General features: G+C 41.8%; 16 non-coding genes and 3 pseudogenes across 16 annotated transcripts; all 19 read left to right on the forward strand.

Moving 5' to 3' along the window:
* Positions 1–57: 57 nt before the first annotated feature.
* On the forward strand, positions 58–176 carry LOC143870097 (5S ribosomal RNA; annotated as a pseudogene).
* Positions 177–770: 594 nt separating this feature from the next.
* On the forward strand, positions 771–888 carry LOC143874939 (5S ribosomal RNA). Its single transcript, XR_013249608.1, has one exon. It is a non-coding gene; the product is annotated as a 5S ribosomal RNA (ribosomal RNA).
* Positions 889–1479: 591 nt separating this feature from the next.
* On the forward strand, positions 1480–1597 carry LOC143875084 (5S ribosomal RNA). The gene has a single exon (XR_013249747.1). It is a non-coding gene; the product is annotated as a 5S ribosomal RNA (ribosomal RNA).
* Positions 1598–2191: 594 nt separating this feature from the next.
* Positions 2192–2310, forward strand: LOC143874622 (5S ribosomal RNA). The gene has a single exon (XR_013249296.1). It is a non-coding gene; the product is annotated as a 5S ribosomal RNA (ribosomal RNA).
* Positions 2311–2908: 598 nt separating this feature from the next.
* Positions 2909–3027, forward strand: LOC143875058 (5S ribosomal RNA). The gene has a single exon (XR_013249722.1). It is a non-coding gene; the product is annotated as a 5S ribosomal RNA (ribosomal RNA).
* Positions 3028–3618: 591 nt separating this feature from the next.
* On the forward strand, positions 3619–3737 carry LOC143874570 (5S ribosomal RNA). The gene has a single exon (XR_013249246.1). It is a non-coding gene; the product is annotated as a 5S ribosomal RNA (ribosomal RNA).
* Positions 3738–4173: 436 nt separating this feature from the next.
* Positions 4174–4291, forward strand: LOC143870119 (5S ribosomal RNA; annotated as a pseudogene).
* A 575-nt stretch (positions 4292–4866) lies between these two features.
* LOC143873024 (5S ribosomal RNA) lies at positions 4867–4985 on the forward strand. The gene has a single exon (XR_013247748.1). It is a non-coding gene; the product is annotated as a 5S ribosomal RNA (ribosomal RNA).
* A 5140-nt stretch (positions 4986–10125) lies between these two features.
* On the forward strand, positions 10126–10244 carry LOC143875187 (5S ribosomal RNA). The gene has a single exon (XR_013249845.1). It is a non-coding gene; the product is annotated as a 5S ribosomal RNA (ribosomal RNA).
* A 598-nt stretch (positions 10245–10842) lies between these two features.
* LOC143874811 (5S ribosomal RNA) lies at positions 10843–10961 on the forward strand. The gene has a single exon (XR_013249480.1). It is a non-coding gene; the product is annotated as a 5S ribosomal RNA (ribosomal RNA).
* A 592-nt stretch (positions 10962–11553) lies between these two features.
* Positions 11554–11672, forward strand: LOC143874485 (5S ribosomal RNA). Its single transcript, XR_013249164.1, has one exon. It is a non-coding gene; the product is annotated as a 5S ribosomal RNA (ribosomal RNA).
* Positions 11673–12248: 576 nt separating this feature from the next.
* Positions 12249–12367, forward strand: LOC143874964 (5S ribosomal RNA). Its single transcript, XR_013249633.1, has one exon. It is a non-coding gene; the product is annotated as a 5S ribosomal RNA (ribosomal RNA).
* Positions 12368–12965: 598 nt separating this feature from the next.
* On the forward strand, positions 12966–13084 carry LOC143875200 (5S ribosomal RNA). Its single transcript, XR_013249858.1, has one exon. It is a non-coding gene; the product is annotated as a 5S ribosomal RNA (ribosomal RNA).
* Positions 13085–13674: 590 nt separating this feature from the next.
* LOC143875106 (5S ribosomal RNA) lies at positions 13675–13793 on the forward strand. Its single transcript, XR_013249768.1, has one exon. It is a non-coding gene; the product is annotated as a 5S ribosomal RNA (ribosomal RNA).
* A 5267-nt stretch (positions 13794–19060) lies between these two features.
* On the forward strand, positions 19061–19179 carry LOC143874843 (5S ribosomal RNA). The gene has a single exon (XR_013249511.1). It is a non-coding gene; the product is annotated as a 5S ribosomal RNA (ribosomal RNA).
* A 590-nt stretch (positions 19180–19769) lies between these two features.
* On the forward strand, positions 19770–19888 carry LOC143875353 (5S ribosomal RNA). The gene has a single exon (XR_013250005.1). It is a non-coding gene; the product is annotated as a 5S ribosomal RNA (ribosomal RNA).
* A 598-nt stretch (positions 19889–20486) lies between these two features.
* LOC143874529 (5S ribosomal RNA) lies at positions 20487–20605 on the forward strand. Its single transcript, XR_013249205.1, has one exon. It is a non-coding gene; the product is annotated as a 5S ribosomal RNA (ribosomal RNA).
* A 600-nt stretch (positions 20606–21205) lies between these two features.
* LOC143875382 (5S ribosomal RNA) lies at positions 21206–21307 on the forward strand (annotated as a pseudogene).
* Positions 21308–21953: 646 nt separating this feature from the next.
* Positions 21954–22072, forward strand: LOC143875162 (5S ribosomal RNA). The gene has a single exon (XR_013249821.1). It is a non-coding gene; the product is annotated as a 5S ribosomal RNA (ribosomal RNA).
* The last annotated feature ends 955 nt before the right edge of the window (positions 22073–23027 follow it).

Genomic DNA, 23027 nt, shown 5'->3' on the forward strand with positions numbered 1-23027 from the left:
TTCGTACGACAATGCGAATGGAAACTCTTTATTACTTTGAGAATGGAGAGAGATGCTGGGTGAGATCATACAAGCGCAATTGCACTGGATCCCATCAGAACTCCGAAATTAAGCGTGGTTGGGCGAGAGTAGTACTAGGATGGGTGACCTCCTGGGAAGTCCTCATGTTGCACCCCTGTCACTTTTTTCGGCTATCTACCACTTTTTTCGAACAATCTTTCGGTTCCGGAACGTCGATGCGAACTGAAATGCACGTTTAGAGCGACGCCTCCTAGGTTTCGGTTCGGATGTATTTATTTTCTTCTGGATGGTGACTTCAAATACGTCCGGTCTTTATTATGGCGGGGTGATAGTGTCGTTTGATTCGATAAACGGAATTCGTTCTGACATTTCATTTGCGGTCAAAATATAGTGGAGGTTTGTTTAGATTCAGTGTCGTACCGGCTATAGGGGATGAGTGTAGTAGTGGATCCGAGTCAGGAATCTGGTCGGAAGGTGTTTACTGGCCGTGAGCTACCCTTGGGTGCACAAATATCGTTTCGACGATAACTTTTGATTTTCGCCCGTCAGATCGTGATGATTCTTATATTGATTCAGGGGTACTCGAGAAGATTCATCGCGCGATGACAGCCCTGACGGTCATCCGGCTTATGCTCGGATCGTCCATCTAATGTCATCTAAGAGGATTTTATCGCACTTCCATTTAAACGGACTTTGTACGAGAATGCGAATGGAAACTCTTTATTACTTTGAGAATGGAGAGGCATGCTGGGTGCGATCAAACCAGCACAAATGCACTGGATCCCATCAGAACTCCGAGTTAAGCGTGCTTGGGCGAGAGTAGTACTAGGATGGGTGACCTCCTGGGAAGTCCTCGTGTTGCACCCCTGTCACTTTTTTCGCCTATCTACCACTTTTTTCGTACAATCTTACGGTTCTGGAACGTCGATGAGGATTGAAACGCACGTTTAGTGGGACGCCTCATAGGTTTCGGTTCGGATGTATTTATTTTCTTCCGGATGGTGACTTCAAATACGTCTGGTCTTTATTATGGCGGGGTGATAGTGTCGTTTGATTCGATAAACGGAATTCGCTCTGACATTTCGTTTGCGGTCAAAATATAGCGGGGGTTTGTTTAGATTCAGTGACGTACCGGCTATAGCGGATGAGTGTACTAGTGGATGCGAGTCAGGAATCCGTTCGGAAGGTGTTTAGTAGCCGTGAGCTACCCCTGGTGCGCAAATATCGTTCCGACGATAACTTTTGATCCGCCCATCCGATTGTGGCGATTCTTATATTGATTCGGGGGTACTCAAGAAGATTCATCGCGCGATGACAACTCTGGCGGTCATCAGGCTTATGCTTGGATCGTCCATCCGATGTCATCGAGCAGGATTGTTTCGCACTTTCATTTAAACGGACTTCGTACGACAATGCGAAAGGAAACTCTTTATTACTTTGATAATAGAGAAGCATGCTGGGTGCGAGCATACCAACACAAATGCACTGGATCCCATCAGAACTCTGAAGTTAAGCGTGCTTGGGCGAGAGTAGTACTAGGATGGGTGACCTCCTGGGAGTCCTCGTGTTGCACCCCTGTCACTTTTTTCGGCTATCTACGACTTTTTTCGAACAATCTTTCGGTTCTGGAACGTTGATGCAAACTGAAACGCACGTTTAGTGCGACGCCTCCTAGGTTACGGTTCGGATGTATTTATTTTCTTTTGGATTGTGACTTCAAATACGTCCGGTCTTTATTATGTCGGGGTAATAGTGTCGTTTGAATTGGTAAACGTAATTCTTTCTGACATTTCATTTGCAGTCAAAATATAGTGGAGGTTTGTTTAGATTCAGTGTCGTACCGGCTATAGCGGATGACTGTAGTAGTGGATGCGAGTCAGGAATCCGGTCGGAAGGTGTTTACTGGCCGTGAGCTACCCTTGGGTGCACAAATATCGTTCCGACGATAACTTTTGATTTTCGCCCGTCAGATCGTGGCGATTCTTATATTGATTCGGGGGTACTCGAGAAGATTCATCTCGCGATGACAGCCATGGCGGTCATCCGGCTTATGCTCGGATCGTCCATCTGATGTCATCTAGGAGGATTTTTTCGCACTTTCATTTAAACGGACTTTGTACGACAATGCGAATGGAAACTCTCTATTACTTTGAGAATGGAGAGGCATGCTGGGTGCGATCAAACCAGCACAAATGCACTGGTTCCCATCAGAACTCCGAAGTTAAGCGTGCTTGGGCGAGAGTAGTACTAGGATGGGTGACCTCCTGGGAAGTCCTCGTGTTGCACCCCTGTCACTTTTTTCGGCTCTCTACCACTTTTTTCGAACAATCTTTCGGTTCTAGAAAGTCGATGAGGATTGAAACGCATGTTTAGTGCGACGCCTCCTAGGTTTTGGTTCGGATGTATTTATTTTCTTCTGTACGGTGAATTCAAATACGTCCCGTCATTATTATTGCGGGGTCATAGTGTCGTTTGATTCGATAAACGGAATTCGTTCTAACATTTAATTTGCGGTCAAAATATAGCTGGGGTTTGTTTAGATTCAGTGACATACCGGCTATAGCGGATGAGTGTACTAGTGGATGCGAGTTAGGATTCCGGTCGGAAAGTGTTTACTGGCCGTGAGCTACCCTTGGGTAGACAAATGTCGTTCCGACGATAACTTTTGATCCGCCCGTCAGATCGTGGCGATACTTATATTGATTCGGTGGTACTCAAGAAGATTCATCGCGGGATGACAGCCCTGGCGATCATCCGGCTTCCCAACATGCTCGGATCGTCCATTCGATGTCATCTAGCAGGATTTTTTTGCACCTTCATTTAAACGGACTTCGTAGGACAATGCGAACAGAAACTCTTTATTACTTTGAGAATGGAGAGGCATGCTGGGTGCGATCATACCAGCACAAATGGACTGGATCCCATCAGAACTCCGAAGTTAAGCGTGCTTGGGCGATTGTAGTACTAGGATGGGTGACCTCCTGGGAAGTCCTCGTGTTGCACCCTTTTCGGATATCTACCACTTTTTTCGAACAATCTTTCAGTTCTGGAACGTCGATGAGGATTGAAACGCACGTTTAGCGCGACGCCACTTTGGTTTCGGTTCGGATGTATTTATTTTCTTATTTTCTTCCGGATGGTGAATTCAAATACGTCCAGTCTTTATTATGACGGTGTGATAGTGTCGTTTTATTCGATAAACGGAATTCGTTCTGACATTTCATTTGCAGTCAAAATATAGCGGGGGTTTGTTTAGATTCAGTGACGTACCGGCTATAGCGGATGAGTGTACTAGTGGATGCGAGTCAGGAATCAGGTCGGAAGGTGTTTACTAGCCGTGAGCTACCCTTGGGTGCACAAATATCATTCTTACGATAACTTAAGATCCGCCCGTCAGATCGTGGCGATTCTTATATTGATTCGAGGGTACTCCAGAAGATTCATCGCGCGATGACAGCCCTAGCGGTCATCCGGCTTATGCTCGAATCGTCCATACGATGTCATCTAGCAGGATTTTTTTGTACTTTCATTTAAACGGACTTCGTACGACAATGCGAATGGAAACTCTTTATTACTTTGAGAATGAAGAGGCATGCTCGGTGCGATCAGACCAGCACAAATGCACTGGATCCCATCAGAACTCCGAAGTTAAGCGTGCTTGGGCGAGAGTAGTACTAGGATGGGTGACCTCCTGGGAAGTCCTCGTGTTGCACCCCCGTGGCGGGGTGATAGTGTCGTTTGATTCGATAAACGGAATTCGTTTTGACATTTCATTTGCGGTCAAAATATAGCGGGGGTTTGTTTAGGGTCAGTGACGTACCGGCTATAGCGGATGAGTGTACTAGTGGATGCGAGTTAGCAATCCGGTCGGAAGGTGTTTACTGGCCATGAGCTACCCTTAGTGCACAAATATCGTTCCGACGATAACTTTTGATCCGCCCGTCAGATCGTGGCGATTGTTATATTGATTCGGGGGTACTCGAGAAGATTCATCGCGCGATGACAGCCCTGTTAGTCATCCGGCTTCCCGACATGCTCGGATCGTCCATCCGATGTCATCTATCAGGATTTTTTCGCACTTTCATTTAAACGGACTTCGTACGACAATGCGAATGGAAACTCTTTATTACTTTAAGAATGGAGAGGCGTGCTATGTGCGATCATACCAGCACAAATGCAGGGATCCCATCAGAACTCTGAAGTTAAGCGTGCTTGGGCGAGAGTAGTACTAGGATGGGTGACCTCCTAGGAAGTCCTCATTTTATACCCTTTTCGGCTATCTACCACTTTTTTCGAACAATCTTTCAGTTCTGGAACGTCGATGAGGATTGAAACGCACGTTTAGTGCGACGCCTCTTAGGTTTCGGTTCAGATGTATTTATTTTCTTCCGGATGGTGAATTCAAATACGTCCGGTCTTTATTATGGCGGGGTGATAGTGTCGTTTGATTCAATAAAAAGAATTCGTTATGACATTTCATTTGCGGTCAAAATATAGTGGGGGTTTGTTTAGATTCATTTGCGGATGAGTGTACTAGTGGATGCGAGTCAGGAATCAGGTCGGAAGGTGTTTACTGGCCGTGAGCTACCCTTGGGTGCACAAATATCATTCCGACGATAACTTAAGATCCAACCGTCAGATCGTGGCGATTCTTATATTAATTCGGGGGTACTCGAGAAGATTGATCGCGTGATGACAGCTCTAGTGGTCATCCGACTTCCCGACATGCACGGATCGTCCATCCGATGTCATCTAGCAGGATTTTTTCGCACTTTCATTTAGACGGACTCCGTACGACAATGCGAATGGAAACTCTTTATTACTTTGAGAATGGAGAGGCATGCTGGGTGCGATCATACCAGCACAAATGCACTGGATCCCATCAGAACTCCGAAGTTAAGCGTGCTTGGGCGAGAGTAGTACTAGGATGGGTGACCTCTTGGGAAGTCCTCGTGTTGCACCCCTGTCACTTTTTACGGCAATCTACCACTTTTTTCGAACAATCTTTCAGTTCTGGAACGTCGATGAGGATTGAAACGCACGTTTACTGCGAAGCCTCCTAGGTTTCAGTTCGGATGTATTTATTTTCTTTAGGATGGTGAATTCAAATACGTCCGGTCTTTATTATGGCGGGGTGATAGTGTCGTTTGATTAAATAAACGGAATTCGTTCTAGCATTTCATTTGCGGTTAAAATATAGCGGGGGTTTGTTTGGATTGAGTGACGTACCGGCTATAGCGGATGAGTGTATTAGTGGATGCGAGTCAGGAATCCGGTCGGAAGGTGTTTACTGGCCTTGAGCTACCCTTGGGTGCACAAATATCATTCCGACGATAACTTTTGATCCGCCCGTCAGATTGTGACGATTGTTATATTGATTCGGGGGTACTCGAGAAGATTCATCGCGTGATGATAACCCTGGTGTAGACACCCCCATTTTGCTAGGCTTTTAAAAGCAAAAGATTCGGTAGTATCATCAATTTTTATATCCGTATTCAGAATTAGATTAGGCATCTATGCATTTTAGGGTAGATTTCATTTCATTATGAGAGTTTTGAAGTTGATTTGCAATCCTGAAGGTCTCTAGGGGGTTCCTTTGGCCTCTGAAAGATGAAAGTTCAAGTTTCCAAGCAAACCTGCTATTTTTAGAATTTTTAGGGTTTCCCTCATTTTTGCCTATTTTGCACTGCAGGGGTATTTTGGTAATTCCCGATGTGTATCGTTTGACCCCTGAGTTATATTTGAGAAATCTTGAGTGATTTTACAAATTTTGAAAAAGCTGCTATTTTTAGAAACTCATGGGGCTTCCATATTTTCATCATCTTATGGATATTTCAATCATTTCTCATATGTCCAAAATCATCTCGAGGGTACGACTGATGGATTATGAGTAATTTCGTAAGCTTTGGGAAACCTGGTAAATTTAGATTTCTCAAGATTTTCTCTTAGTCTTGCATTTCGGGGGTATTTTAGACATTTCCAAACATATCATATTTGGTCCCTAAGTTGTGTCTAAGAAATCTTGAGTCCGTTCATAAATGTTCGAAAATCTGCTATTTTTAGAATTTCTCAGGGTTTTCCCTAGTCTCGCCAAAATTCTAGCACCTTGGGGTAATTTGGTCTTTTCCTGTGTAATTCTTTTGATCCCCGAAATATGTCTGAGAGATTATGAATGATTTCCTGAATTTTGGAAAACTTGCTAAATTTAGAATTTCTCAGGAATTTCGCTTAATTTGGAAACTTTAAGTGTTGAGGGCATTTTGGGTATTTTCAGGGGATACCAAATGATTCTGTTTAATATTGCTCACCGAAAGGACCCAATTTTAAAAGTTTCTATTTTTGAAGTTTGACCACAAAGACTTTCCATTTTTAATTTTTCCCTTTAGGGGTGAACCAATCTGAGGGTAATTTGGTCGCATTTGGATGTCTAACAGTCAAGTAGGGGCATTTTGGTCCGAAAAGTTATTTCCCAAAAAAGATGGTCCGATCATGTATGAGGGATGCACCATAAATGTCAAATGGGTTGGGTCCATATATAGAATGTTGAATTTAGAAAGATTTTATTGATTTTTTTACGGAAAAGCCCGAAACCCGTGTGAAATGGCCCATTGGGCTAAAGCCCGCAAAGATGGAGCTCATGTGGGTTCACCCATATGGGTCAACCACCATGGTGGGCGGCCCACATGGTTGACCCACATGAGTTGAGCACCCACCTTGATGATGTCACAATGGTGACATCATATTTGTTAAAAGAAAAATAAAAAGAATAAAAAATGAAAAGAAGGAAAAAAGGAAAAGATGAATGATTGCTTAAAAAGGTTTTCTTCCAAAGAAGCAATGTGGAATGAGAATAACATGTCTTGATTGACAAGAAATTAAGATTGGAATCAAATCCAATTTGGAAACAAGAAAGAAAGAAAGCAAGAGGGAAAAATTGGAAACAAGCCAAAAAGGGAGCTCTCACATTGGAAATTGTTATTTCTCTCAACCCTAACTTTTTTTTAATATAAAAATCAAAGCAAACAATCCAGAAAAGGGGAAAAATCCAAATTCGTCCATTTTCTCTCTCCTCCCAAGAAATTTTCTTTTCTTTTCTCCCTTGAAGTGTGATCTCTCTCTCAAGTGTTCTTCAAAAAAGGAATTCTTGAATTCCTTCTTCTTCTTCAAGGCATCATACAATCAAGAATTATTTGAGTGTTCTTTGGGTCTTCTTCATCATAAAAAAGGGTGCGACAAAGTCTATGCACCATAAAGACAAGGAGCGCGATCAACGTGGTGGAAATAAAAAAAAAAGCAAAGAAAGAAAGGGAAGAAAGGACGCAGGATCGAGCGTCGGCGAGATTTTTCAGAATATTCGGGTTTTGGATTCGGCGAGGATCTCCAACACAGGTAGGTGCACTATTCTCAGATTTTTCCAGGATTATTTGGTATTCTTTATATATTTTTGCATGGTTTTTAGCATTTAATTGAATTTAATTCGATATTATATGTGTGTGCTCAAAATCATGATCTACATGAGTGTTTCAATTCCGATTCGTCCCGAAATTTAATACACTGATCTATTTAAATAGACTAAAATAACCATCGGATCGGATCGGACATTGAATCAAAGGATTTTGAAAATTTGAGTGAAGAGTAGAATTTCGTTTAAAATAATGGCTGAGAAATTACAAAAGTTGAAAAAATAGCGATCTCAGGATGATTTGTTTTGTGGAATTTTAAATTTTTCTTGTGTTCATCACATCAGAACAAGGTTAAAGGACATCTTCCGGAGTCATAATTTTCTCAAAAATCGTGTTTTAAAAATAGAAAACTCTTCAAAAACATCTTTTTGACGAAGAAAAATAAAATATATACTAAACATATTCCAAAATTAATGAAATTTCGTGAAAAATTAATATGATACTGATACATTCTACCATGAAGTTTTGAGAATTTTTGGATTTTTTTTGATATATTATTTAATGTTTTCTTTGAAAATTATCAGATTTTGTGAGACTTTTTACTGACATCAGATCACAATTAAAATTCTCAAAAGTTTTACAGTAGTCTTATATTTCATATTTATTGCTGCTGTAAAATTTTCAAGTGATTTAAATTTTTTTTCCTAAGGGTTGTAGTGTAAATCCATAATCTGGTCTTAAAATTGACAAATCCGACATTGGTAGTAAATGGTTTTTAAAATTCATGAACCTCTCACAGCATGCTATGTTTACTCATATCTTATTTCTGTAGAAATTTCAATGAATTTAGATTTCTATTGCTAGTAGTTTCTGTGTTATTTTAACAATCTGGTCATATTATTGTTAAATCAAAATTAAATAGGAGCTTAATGTAAAAATCTGCAAAACTTTTTCAGTAAGCTACATACATTCCCATCTTGCTGTTGTAGAAATTTCAATCCATTTCGAATTCGTTTGCAATAAATTCACTTGTAAAATCACTCATGCGGTTTAAAATTGATAAAATCCACTCAAAATTGAAATTAATTAAAAATCATTATCAAAATTTCTAAAGAACCTTAAATTTTTGTTACATATTAATTCTTTAGTCCATTGAAACAGAAATCTTAGGATCTTTAGATTTTCCTAGTAAAATGGCCAGTGCATCTATAATCGTATCCCAATTGCAACTGATCTTTGACAATTTGAATATTTAAGCTATAGCATGTTATTGGCTCCGAGGTTACTGTCTACGGAAATCCTGAGATATGCCAGGCAATAAGGTGCTATAACCTAAGTATTAAATTACACAAGGAAAGAGCGCACGATTCCCTTCCTTGGATGCCATTCGAGGCCGAAATTGAAGAACCCTAGAACCTTTGATATTCCTTAAATGTCCAGAAACCGAAAATCCTTGAAATCTGAAATTAATTAACTTCAAGAACTTGAATCAATTTATCTCATGTCTTTCGGAACCATTGGATTATGGTTTCCGATATAATAACTATTAGAGCCCAACTTAGGAACACTTATGTCAGGTCGTGTCCTAGGTCTTCGGGAGTCTTAGGTTTTAGGGAGTCCTAGAGTTAGGAGTCCAGCCTCATCACGGACGTTTGCTATGGATAGCAACCGTGCCATAGGTCTAGTTACACTAGTCACCCAAATTTTCCCTAAGACAAGCCTAGTTACCTAGGATGTAGGTTAACCTGCATTAGTCTAAGGGACAACTTGCACTTAGATATGATCATATAGCATCTTAGATGAAATCCTATGATAATAAAATCTTCAACTTGAATTAAATAACTTCTCTTAAAACTATTGAAACAGTCAATCCAGTCTAGATCGGTGTCTTAGTTGAGTTAGGCATAAGTAGCTTAGCTTAGGTGCACCGAACTACGTCGACTCTGATCCCAGTGAGGCTTGGGTACGTAGGCAGGTTGGATGCTTGATGGCATACCAATCACGAGTCGGCTCCACAACAAATTGTGGGATTTTGTATATTAATTTTCTTGCAAATTCTTAATTAAATCATTTAGTACCTTCCATGAAATTAGAATTTTAGGAGAACTTTCACTTAGATTGAATTCAAACAAATTAAGAAATCAAGATACACATTTAGGATCTTCATTGAAATTAGATCATAGGATGCATGTCACGTAGTTAGCACACTAACATAGAGTTAAATGAGCCATTTAAAAGAAATTCAAAAGAGTTAACTTTTGTAATTGAAGACCGATTATTGGGCAGGAATGATGCATGTGGTGGATAACCCCCCATAACTTCCATTCTTGTAACCAGGTAACGAGTCTAGATTTCTGGTTAATTATGGGTCCTATATCCCACATCTAGGTGGCGACTCTGTCACTCTCTTTTGTGTGGAATTCGGATTGCTTTAGTGATCCCAAGTTCATATAAAAGATGAATTAAAATCAATAATAAAAGAGCACACGCCAATCGCGTGGGTACGAGAGACCAAGAGAGAGCATGGCGGCTCGCGCCCCACCCATCTCGCGGGATCGGGTCCCACACCTGGCGGTCATCCGGCTTATGCTCGGATCGTCCATCCGATGTCATCTAGCATGATTTTACTTTCATTTAAACGGACTTCGTACCACAATGCGAATGGAAACTCTTTATTACTTTGAGAATGGAGAGGCATGCTGGGTGCGATCCTAGCAGCTCAAATGCACTGGATCCCATAAGAACTCCGAAGTTAAGCGTGCTTGGGCGAGAGTAGTACTAGGATGGGTGACCTCCTGGGAAATCCTCGCGTTGCACCCCTGTCACTTTTTTCGGCTATCTACCACTTTTTTCGAACAATCTTTCGGTTCTGAAAGGTCGATGAGGATTGAAACGCACGTTTAGTGTGACGCCTCTTAGGTTTCGGTTCGGATGTATATATTTTTCTCCGGATGGTGAATTCAAATACGTCCGGTCTTTATTATGGCGTGGTGATAGTGTCGTTTGATTCGATAAACGGAATTCGTTCTGACATTTCATTTGCGGTCAAAATATAGCGGGGGTTTGTTTAGATTCAGCGACGTTCCGGCTATAGCGGATGAGTGTACTAGTGGATGCGAGTCAGGAATCCGGTCGGAAGGTGTTTACTGGCCGTGAGCTACCCATGGGTACACAAATATCATTCCGACGATAACTTTTGATCCGCCCGTCAGATCGTGGTTATTCTTATAATGATTCGCGGGTACTCGAGAAGATTCATCGCGCGATTCCAGCCGTAGCGGTCATCCTGCATCCCGACATGCACGGATCGTCCATCCGATGTCATCTAGCAGGATTTTTTCGTACTTTAACTTAAACGGACTCCGTACGACAATGGGAATGGAAACTCTTCATTACTTTGAGAATGGAGAGGCATGCAGGGTGCGATCATACCAGCACAAATGCACTGGATCCCATTAGAACTCCGAAGTTACGCGTGCTTGGGCGAGAGTAGTAGTAGGATGGGTGACCTCCTGGGAAGTCCTCGTGTTGCACCCCTGTCACTTTTTTCGGTTATCTACCACTTTTTTCGAACAATCTTTCAGTTCTGGAACGTCGATGAGGATTGAAACGCACGTTTAGTGCGACGCCTCATAAGTTTCGGTTCGGATGTATTTATTTTCTTCCGGATGGTGAATTCAAATACGTCCAGTCTTTATTATGGCGGTGTGATAGTGTCGTTTTGTTCGATAAACGGAATTCGTTCAGACATTTCATTTGCTGTCAAAATATAGCGGGGGTTTGTTTAGATTCAGTGACGTACCGGCTATAGCGGATGAGTGTACCAGTGGATGCGAGTCAGGAATCCGGTCGGAAGGTGTTTACTGGCCGTGAGCTACCCTTGGGTGCACAAATATCGTTCCGACGATAACTTTTGATCCGCCCGTCATATCGTGGCGATTCTTATATTGATTCGAGGGTACTCCAGAAGATTCATCGCGCGATGACAGCCCTAGCGGTCATCCGGCTTATGCTTGAATCGTCCATCCGATGTCATCTAGCAGGATTTTTTTGTACTTTCATTTAAACGGACTTCGTACGACAATGCGATTTGAAACTCTTTATTACTTTGAGAATGGAGAGGCATGCTGGGTGCGATCAGACCAGCACAAATGCACTGGATCCCATCAGAACTCCGAAGTTAAGCGTGCTTGGGCGAGAGTAGTACTAGGATGGGTGACCTCTTGGGAAGTGCTCGTGTTGCACCCTTTTCGGCTATCTACCACTTTTTTCGAACAATCTTTCAGTTCTGGAACGTTGATGAGGATTGAAACGCACGTTTAGTGCGACGCCTCCTAGGTTTCGGTTCGAATGTATTTATTTTCTTCCGGATGGTGAATTCAAATACGTCCAGTCTTTATTATGGCGGTGTGATAGTGTCGTTTTGTTCGATTAACGGAATTCGTTCTGACATTTTATTTGCTGTCAAAATATAGCGGGGGTTTGTTTAGATTCAGTGACGTACCGGCTATAGCGGATGAGTGTACAAATATCGACTATAGCGGTCGGAAGGTGTTTACTGACCGTGAGCTACCCTTGGGTGCACAAATATCGTTCCGATGATAACTTTTGATCCGCCCGTTAGATCGTGGCGATTCTTATATTGATTCGAGGGTACTCGAGAAGATTCATCGCGCATTGACAGCCCTAGCGTTCTTCCGGCTTATGCTCGGATCGTCCATCCGATGTTATCTAGCAGGATTTTTTCGCACTTTCATTTAAACGGACTTCGTACGACAATGCGAATGAAAACTCTTTATTACTTTGAGAATGGAGAGGCATGCTGGGTGCGATCAAACCAGCACAAATGCACTAGATCCCATCAGAAGTCCGAAGTTAAGCGTGCTTGGGCGAGAGTAGTACTAGGATGGGTGACCTCCTGGGAAGTCCTCGTGTTGCACCCCTGTACATTTTGTCGGCTATCTACCACTTTTTTTCGACCAATCTTTCGGTTCTGGAACGTCGATGAGGATTGAAATGCATGTTTAGTGCGACGCCTCCTAGGTTTCGGTTCGGATGTATTTATTTTCTTCCGGATGGTGATTTCAAATACGTCCGGTATTTATTATAGCGGTGTGATAGTGTCTTTTGATTCGATAAACGGAATTCGTTCTGACATTTCATTTGCTGTCAAAATATAGCGGGGGTTTGTTTAGATTCAGTGATGTACCGGCTATATCGGATGAGTGTACTAGTGGATGCGAGTCAGGAATCCGGTCGGAAGGTGTTTACTGGCCGTGAGCTACCCTTGGGTGCATAAATATCGTTCCGACGATAACTTTTGATCCGCCCGTCAGATCGTGGCGATTCTTATATTCATTCGGGGGTACTCGAGAAGATTCATCGCTCGATGACAGCCCTAGCGGTCATCCGGCTTGCCGACATGCACGGATCGTCCATCCGATGTCATCTAGCAGGATTTTTTCGCACTTCATTTAAACGGACTCCGTACGACAATGCGAATGGAAACTCTTTATTACTTTGAGAATGGAGAGGCATGCTGGGTGCGATCATACCAGAACAAATGCACTGGATCCCATCAGAACTCCGAAGTTAAGCGTGCTTGGGCGAGAGTAGTATTAGGATAGGTGACCTCCTGGGAAGTCCTCGTGTTCCACCCCTGTCTCTTTTTTCGGTTATCTACCACTTTTTTCGAACAATCTTTCGGTTTTGCAACGTCGATGAGGATTAAAACGCATGTTTAGTGCGACGCCTCCTAGGTTTCGGTTCGGATGTATTTATTTTCTTCCGGATGGTGAATTCAGATACGTCCGGTCTTTATTATCGCGGGGTGATAGTGTGTTTGATTCGATAAACGGAATTCGTTCTGACATTTCATTTGCGGTCAAAATATATCGGGGGTTTGTTTAGATTCAGTGACGTACCGGCTATAGCGGATGAGTGTATTAGTGGATGCGAGTCAAGAATCCGGTCGGAAGGTGTTTACTAGCCGTGAGCTACCCTTGGGTGCACAAATATTGTTCCGACGATAACTTTTGATCCGCCCGTCAGATCGTGGCGATTCTTATATTGATTTGGGGGTACTCGAGAAGATTCATCGCGTGATGACAGCCATGGCGGTCATCCGCTTATCCTCGGATCGTCCATCCGATGTCATCTAGCAGGATTTTTTCGCACTTTCGTTTAGACGGACTTCGTACCACAATGCGAGTGGAAACTCTTTATTACTTTGAGAATGGAGAGGCATGCTGGGTGCGATCGTAGCAGCTCAAATGCACTGGATCCCATCAGAACTCCGAAGTTAAGCGTGCTTGGGCGAGAGTAGTACTAGGATGGGTGACCTCCTGGGAAGTCCTCGTGTTGCACACCTGTCACTTTTTTTGGCTATCTACCATTTTTTTCGAACAATCTTTCGGTTCTGAAAGGTCGATGAGGATTGAAACGCACGTTTAGTGCGACGCCTCCTAGGTTTCGGTTCGGATGTATTTATTTTCTTCCGGATGGTGAATTCAAATACGTCCGGTCTTTATTATGGCGGGGTGATAGTGTTGTTTGATTCGATAAACAGAATTCGTTCTGACATTGTAGACAACCCCATTTTTGCTCCGCCTTAGTCAACAGAGAAGTTAGTGTTTTTCTATCGGCTCTTCGGTATTTTCCATTCCCGTGTCCGTCTCTTATATTTCCTTAATCTTTCCGATCATTTCTGCCAGGTTTCGCATTTTTCCGTTGGGTATTGAGAAGGGTTATTCACGAGAATCCGAGCAAGGGAGAATTCGGACCCGTTTGGTGGGCTCGCATTGAGCATTTGTTTAGATTTGGATCAAGCAGGGGGGCCCGCGCAATGTTTTAATGAAAAATGAGTTTTTGAGCGTACTTCGATCCAATGCATCTATCAAGGGAGCGGTCAAGATCTCAGAGAAGTCATTTTTAACAACCAATTTACATGGTGGCCCACTAATCGGATGGTTTGGATCATCTTATAGAGTGGTACGCAGGCATGTCCATCTATATTATAGTGGCCCACCAATCGGTTGGTTTAGATTACCTGATGAAGATAATTTAAAGAGCACAACCTATTTATAATGCAATCTAATCAATTGGATGGCTTGGATCAGTTTCAGAATAATTTGAGAAACATAACCCATTTACCTGAAAGCCCATTAAGATGTACGGTTTGGATCATCTAGAGGATCGCCATTTTGGGCAATTTGGATTTTTAGGAAGGGAATGCTATGGCCAATTGGCAATAGTTCAAGGAAGGTAAATTTACAGTCCCGTAGGGAACTTGATTTGTTCTTTAGTTGATGCTGGCAAGTTATTTGTGGTAAGCTATAATTCAACAGACACCTCTCTTTCCATATAAATAAGGATCTCGGCAATCTTATTCTCGGACTAAATTCGACAATTTCTTTGGTGAAGGAAAGAAGCTATATTTTCTTGTGAACGGGGATGTTTGGTGGAAGGATAACTGTGGCAACATCATGTTTGACCCAGTAAGGAAAATTGAACCAAAAGGAAAAGAGCATATTAGGAATTCTAAGAAAAAAAAAAGAAAAGAGAAAGAATCGTCTAATGCAGCTGAGTCTTCTAGAAGTTGGTAATTTTGGAATCGTTTTATTCTGGGAATGAAGCATGAAGCAAGCAACTCATTGGCTGGTTTTGGCAAGCAAATTGGTCTCTTTCTATTCTTGAGGAGGCAACTTTCGGAAAATTGCTGCAGAGGGAATTCAATATAGGACCTGATGGGGAAAACCTCGAGAGGAGGAGGGAACTTTCGAAAAAACAGAGGATGGTTTTCTGAGCTCTTCTTTCATCTCTCAGCAGATTTTCCATTCGGCCATCTCTCCCCCCCTCAGGCACATCTCAACCATCTTTATTTTGTTTACAAAAACAGAGGATCGGTTTTTTGGTTTTTTTCACTCTGTTTTCCCTCCTCCTCTCACCACCCTCCGTTTTCCCTCTTCCTCTCATCACCCCCTGTTTTTTTTTTTTTTTTTAAAGTTTTACTGTCACCCTCTGCACAGATCCCTCTCTCTCCTTCTGTCCCCCTCTGAGTGAGGTAGAACGGAAATCAATAAGAATAAATGTGTAAGTTCAATTCTACTTTCTACTCTATTTTTAAAGTGAACTGAATCTCTCTTTATTTTGTTTTGTACGATCATTATCAAATTCTGATGTAGTATACCCTTACAAGTGGTTTAGGGTCATTGATATTTTGTTCTCCGAATCACAGAATCCTTTACTTTTCCCTTATCAAATTCTGATGATTAGATGGTGCTCTGTTTTTTAACTAAATTTGGTGTTATGTGAGTTCGTGTTTGAAATATTGGGGTGTTGGGCTTGCAAGACAGCTGCCATTCCAATAGCTTATGGTGAAGCATGTCTTCATATGAGATAATCATCTCTGAGTTATCAAACATTGATATCAAAATTTATGATGAGCACTAAGGAACAAAAGCACAGAGAGTATCATCATTCACACAGAACGAGTATGTGCATGCACCAGTCCCTCAACAAGCAAAACGGAACCCTTCAAGATTAGAGGATGTTGATGTGATTGAGTAGGGAAGAAAAAAACAAAAAAAAAAAGAAAAGAAAGGAAGAAAGCGTATTGGAGCACACATCGGCGGGATTTTTCGGATTCTTCGGCTTTTGGATTCGGCGAGGAACTCTATCACAGGTAGGTGCACTATTCTCGGATTTTTTCAGAATTATTTGGTATTTTTTATATATTTGCATGATTTTTAAGCATTTAAATGAATTTAATTCAATATTAAATGTATGTACTCACAATCATGATCTACCTGAGTGTTTCAAGTCCGATTCATCTCAAAATTTAATACACTGATCTACTTAAATAGATTAAAATAACCATTGGATCGGATCGGACTTGGAATCAAAGGATTTCGAAAATTTGAGTGAAGAGTGGAATTTTATTTAAAATAATGGCTGAGAAATTACAAAATTCGAAAAAATAGCTATCTCAGGATGATTGATTTTATAGAATTTTAAATTTTTCTTGTGTTCATCACATCAGAACAAGATTAAAGGACATTTTCCGGAGTCATAATTTTCTCAAAAAATCATGTTTTAAAAATAGGAAACTCTTCAAAAATGTATTTTTGACGAAGAAAAATAAAATATATACTAAATAGATTCCGAAAATAATGAAATTTCTTGGGAAAATAATATGGTAGTGAAACATTCTATCATGAATTTTTAGGAATTTTTGGATTTTTTTTGGTATATTATTTGATGCTTTTTTCAAAAATAATCACTCTTGTGAGATTTTTTACTGACATCAGATCACCATTAAAATTCACAATATTTTAACAGTAGTCTTATATTTTACATTTCTTGCTGCTTTGAAATATTTAATTGATTTGGAATCTTTTTCCTAAGGGTTGTAGTGTAAATTCATAATCTGGTCTTAAAATTGAAAAATCCGAAATTGGTAGTAAATAGTCTCTAAAATTCATGTCAATCTCACAGCATGCTATGTTTATTCATATCTTACTACTGTAGAAATTTCAATGAATTTCGATTTCTATTTCTAGTAGTTTCTGTGTTATTTTTGCAATCTGGTCTCATTATTGTTAAATCAAAATTAAATAGGAGCTTAATGTAAAAATCTGCAAAACTCTTCCAATAAGCTACATCCCATCATATCTTGTTGCTGTAGAAGTTTCAATTCATTTCGAATTCGTTTCCAATAATTTCACTTGTAAAATCACTCATATGGTTTAAAATTGATAAAATCCATTTAAAAATTGAAATTAATTAAAAATCATCATAAAGTTTCTAAAGAACCTTGAATTTTTGTCACATGTTCACTCTTTAATCCATTGAAACAGAAATCTTAGGATCTTTAGATTTCCCTGGTAAAATGGCCAGTGCATCCATAATCGTATCCCAATTGCAACCGATCCTTGACAATTTGAATATTTAAGCTATAGCATGTTATTGGCTCCGAGGTTACTGTCCACGGAAATCCTGAGATATGCCAGGCAAAACGGTGCTATAACTTAAGAATTAAATTGTACAAGGAAAGAGCGCACGATTCCCTTCCGTGGATGCCATTCTAGGCCGAAATTGGTGACCCTAGAACCTTTGGTATTCCTTAAATGTCTAGAAATCGAAAATCCTTAAAATCTGAAATTCATTAACTTCAAGAACTTAAATCGATTTGTCTCGTGTCTGTCAGAACCATTGGATTAAGATTTCCGTCATAAGAAACATTAGAGCCCAATTTAGGAACACTGGTGTCAGGTCGTGTCCTAGGTTTTAGGGAGTCATAGAGTTAGGAGTTCAGCCTCATCACGTACGTTTGCTATGGATAGCAACCGTGCCAAAGGTCTAGTTACACTAGTCACCCAATCTTTCCCTAAGACAAGCCTAGTAAACTAGGATCTAGGCTAACCTGCATTAGTCTAAGGAACAACTTGCATTTAGATAAAAATCATATAGCATCTTAGATGAAATCCTAGGATAATAAAATCCTCAACTTGAATTAAATAACTTCTCCTAAAACTGTTGAAACTGTCAATCCCGTCTAGGTCGGTGTCTTAATTGAGTTAGGCATAAGTAGCTTAGCTTAGGTGCACCGAACTACGTCGACTCTGATCCCAGTGAGGCTTGGGAACATAGGCAGCTTGGATGTCTGATGGCATACCAACCGCGAGTCGGCTCCACAACAAATTGTGGGGTTTTTGTACATTAATTTTCTTGTACATTCTTAATTAAATCATTTAGGATTTTCCATGAAATTAGAATCTTAGGAGAACTTGCAGCTAGATTGAATCCAAACAAATTAAGGAATCAATATACACATTTAGGATCCACAATGAAATTAGATCATATGATGCATGTCACTTAGTTCGCACATTAATAGAGAGTTGAATGAGCCATTTAAAATAAATTTAAAAAAGTTAGCTTTTGGAATCGAAGACCGATTATCGGGAGGGAATGATGCATGTTGTCGATAACTCCCCATACCTTCCATTCTTGTAACCAGGTAGCGAGTCTAGATTTCTGGATAATTATGTGTCCTAGATCCCACATCTAGGTGGCGACTCTGTCAGTCTCTTTTGTGTGGAATTTGGATTGCCTTAGTGATCCCAAGTTCACATAAAAGATGAATTAAAATCAAGACTAAAAGAGCACACGCCAATCGCGTGGGTAAGAGAGACCAAGAGAGAGCGTGGCGGCTCGCGCCCCACCCCTCTCGCGGGATCGGGTCCCACAGACATTTCATTTTCGGTCAAAATATAGCGGGGGTTTGTTTAGATTCAGTGACGTACTGGCTATAGCGGATGAGTGTACTAGTGGATGCGAGTCAGGAATCCGGTCGGAAGGTGTTTACTGGCCGTGAGATACCCTTGGGTGCACAAATATCATTCCGACGATAACTTTTGATCCGCCCGTCAGATCGTGGTGATTCTTATATTGAATCGGTGGTATTCGAGAAAATTCATCGCGCGATGACAGCCGTAGCGATCATCCGGCTACCCGACATGCACGGATCGTCCATCCGATGTCATCTAGCAGGATTTTTTCGCACTTTCATTTAAACGGACTCCGTACGACAATGGGAATGGAAACTCTTTATTACTTTGAGAATGGAGAGGCATGTTCGGTGCGATCATACCAGCACAAATACACTGGATCCCATCAGAACTCCGAAGTTACGCGTGCTTGGGCGAGAGTAGTACTAGGATGGGTGACCTCCTGGGAATTCCTCGTGTTGCACCCCTGTCACTTTTTTCGGCTATCTACCATTTTTTTCGAACAATCTTTCAGTTCTGGAACGTCGATGAGGATTGAAACGCACGTTTAGTGCGACGCCTCCTAGGTTTCGGTCCGGATATATTTATTTTCTTCCGGATGGTGAATTCAAATACGTCCGGTCTTTATTATTGCGGGGTGATAGTGTCGTTTGATTTGATAAACGAATTTCGTTCTGACATTTCATTTGCGGTCAAAATTTAGCAGGGGTTTGTTTAGATTCAGTGACGTACCGGCTATAGCGGATGAGGGTAGTAGTGGATGCGAGTCAGGAATCCGGTCGGAAGGTGTTTACTGGCCGTGAGCTACCTTGTGTGCACAAATATCGTTCCGACGATAACTTTTGATCCGCCCTCAGATCGTGGCAATTCTTATATTGATTCCGGGGTGCTCGAGAAGATTCATCAAGCAATGACGGCCTTGGCTGTCATCCGGCTTATGCGCGGATCGTCCATCCGATGTCATCTAGCAGGATTTTTTCGCACTTTCATTTAAACGGACTTCATACGATAATGCGAATGGAAATTCTTTATTACTTTGAGAATGGAGAGGCATGCTGAGTGCGATCATACCATCACAAATGCATTGGATCCCATCAGAACTCCGAAGTTAAGCGTGCTTGGGCGAGAGTAGTACTAGGATGGGTGACCTCCTGGAAAGTCTTCGTCTTGCACCCCCGTCAATTTTTTCGATTATCTACCACTTTTTTCGAACAATCTTTCGGTTCTGCAACGTCGATGAGGATTGAAACGCACGTTTAGTGCGACGCCTCCTAGGTTTCGGTTCGGATGTATATATTTTCTTTCGGATGGTGAATTCAAATACGTCTGGTCTTTATTATGGCGGTGTGATAGTGTCGTTTGATTCGATAAACGGAATTCGTTCTGACATTTCATTTGCGGTGAAAATATAGCGGGGGTTTGTTTAGATTCAGTGACGTACCGGCTACAGCGGATGAGTGTACTAGTGGATACGAGTCAGGAATCCGGTCGGAAGGTGTTTACTGACCGTGAGCAACCCTTGGGTGCATAAATATCGTTCCGACGATAAATTTTGATCCGCCCGTCAGATCGTGGCGATTCTTATATTGATTCGGAGGTACTCGAGAAGATTCATCACACAATGACAGCCTTGGCGGTCATCCGGCTTCTCGAGATGCACGGATCGTCCATCCGATGTCATCTAGCAGGATTTTTTCGCACTTTCATTTAAACGGACTTCGTACGACAATGCGAATGGAAACTCTTTATTACTTCGAGAATGGAGAGGCATGCTGGGTGTGATCAAACCAGCACAAATGCACTGGATCCCATCAGAACTCCGAAGTTAAGCGTGCTTGGGCGAGAGTAGTACTAGGATGGGTGACCTCCTAGGAAGTCCTCGTGTTGCACCCCTGTCACTTTTTTCGGCTATCTACCACTTTTTTCGAACAATCTTTCAGTTCTGGAACGTCGATCAGGATTGAAACGCACGTTTAGTGCGACACCTCCTAGGTTTCGGTTCGGATGTATTTATTTTCTTCCGGATGGTGAATTCAAATACGTCCGGTCTTTATTATGGCGGTGTTATAGTGTCGTTTTGTTCGATAAACGGAATTCGTTCTGACATTTCATTTGCTGTCTAATTATAGCCGGAGTTTGTTTAGATTCAGTGACGTACCGGCTATAGCGGATGAGTTTACTAGTGGATGCGAGTCCGGAATCCGGTCGGAAGGTGTTTAGTGGCCGTGAGCTACCCTTGGGTGCACAAATATCGTTCCGACGATAACTTTTGATCCGCCCGTCAGATCGTGGCGATTCTTATATTGATTCGGGGGTGCTCGAGAAGATTAATCGCGCGATGACAGCCTTGGCGGTCATCCGGTTTATGCGCGGATCGTCCATCCGATGTCATCTAGCAGGATTTTTTCGCACTTTCATTTAAACGGACTTCGTACGATAATGCGAATGGAAACTCTTTATTACTTTGAGAATGGAGAAGCTTGCTGGGTGCAATCATACCAGCACAAATGCACTGGATCCCATCAGAACTCCGAAGTTAAGCGTGCTTGGGCGAGAGTAGTACTAGGATGGGTGACCTCCTGGGAAGTCCTCGTGGGCGAGAGTAGTACTAGGATGGGTGACCTCCTGGGAAGTCCTCGTGTTCCACCCCTGTCACTTTTTTCGGTTATCTACCACTTTTTTCGAACTATCTTTCGGTTCTGCAACGTCGATGAGGATTGAAACACACGTTTAGTGCGACGCCTCCTAGGTTTCGGTTCGGATGTATTTATTTTCTTCCGGATGGTGAATTCAAGTACGTCTAGTCTTTATGATGGCGGGGTGATAGTGTCGTTTGATTCGATAAACGGAATTCGTTCTGATATTTCATTTGCGGTCAAAATATAGGGGGGGTTTGTTTAGATTTAGTGACGTACCGGCTATAGCGGATGAGTGTATTAGTGGATGCGAGTCAGGAATCCGGTCGGAAGGTGTTTACTAGCCGTGAGCTACCCTTGGGTGCACAAATATCGTTCCGACGATAACTTTTGATCCGCCCGTCAGATCGTGGCGATTCTTATATTGATTCGGGGGTACTCGAGAAGATTCATCGCGTGATGACAGCCCTGGCAGTCATCCGCTTATCCTCGGATCGTCCATCCGATGTCATCTAGCAGAATTTTTTCGCACTTTCGTTTAGACGGACTTCGTACCACAATTCGAGTGGAAACTCTTTATTACTTTGAGAATGGAGAGGCAAGCTGGGTGCGATCGTAGCAGCTCAAATGCACTGGATCCCATTAGAACTCCGAAGTTAAGCGTGCTTGGGCGAGAGTAGTACTAGGATGGGTGACCTCCTGGGAAGTCCTCGTGTTGCACACCTGTCACTTTTTTTGGCTATCTACCACTTTTTCCGAACAATCTTTCGGTTCTGAAAGGTCGATGAGGATTGAAACGCACGTTTAGTGCGACGCCTCCTAGGTTTCGGTTCGGATGTATTTATTTTCTTCCGGATGGTGAATTCAAATACGTCCGGTCTTTATTATGGCGGGGTGATAGTGTTGTTTGTTTCGATAAACAGAATTCGTTCTGACATTGTAGACACCCCCATTTTGCTCCGCCTTAGTCAACAGAGAAGTTAGTGTTTTTCTATCGGCTCTTCGGTATTTTCCATTCTCGTGTCCGTCTCTTATATTTCCTTAATCTTTCCGATCATTTCTGCCATGTTTTGCATTTTTCTGCTGAGTGTTGAGAAGGGTTATTCACGAGAATCCGAGCAAGGGAGAATTCAGACCCGTTTGGTGGGCCCGCATTGAGCATTTGTTTAGATTTGGATCAAGCAGGGGGGCCCACGCATTGTCTTAATGAAAAATGAGTTTTGAGCCTACTTCGATCCAATGCATCTATCAAGGGAGCGGTCAAGATCTCAGAGAAGTCATTTTTAACAACCAATTTACATGGTGGCCCACTAATCGGATGGTTTGGATCATCTTATAGAGTGGTACGCAGGCATGTCCATCTATATTATAGTGGCCCACCAATCGGTTGGTTTAGATTACCTGATGAAGATAATTTAAAGAGCACAACCTATTTATAATGCAATCAAATCAATTGGATGGCTTGGATCAGTTTCAGAATAATTTGAGAAACATAACCCATTTACCTGAAAGCCCATTAAGATGTACGGTTTGGATCATCTAGAGGATCGCCATTTTGGGCAATTTGGATTTTTAGGAAGGGAATGCTATGGCCGATTGGCAATAGTTCAAGGAAGGTAAATTTACAGTCCCGTAGGGAACTTGATTTGTTCTTTAGTTGATGCTGGCAAGTTATTTGT

This window comes from Tasmannia lanceolata, unplaced genomic scaffold (genome assembly GCF_043159265.1).
Source record: "Tasmannia lanceolata isolate RefF3 unplaced genomic scaffold, GAP_Taslan_0.1 ptg000003l, whole genome shotgun sequence".
In the NCBI taxonomy this organism is placed as follows: domain Eukaryota; kingdom Viridiplantae; phylum Streptophyta; class Magnoliopsida; order Canellales; family Winteraceae; genus Tasmannia; species Tasmannia lanceolata.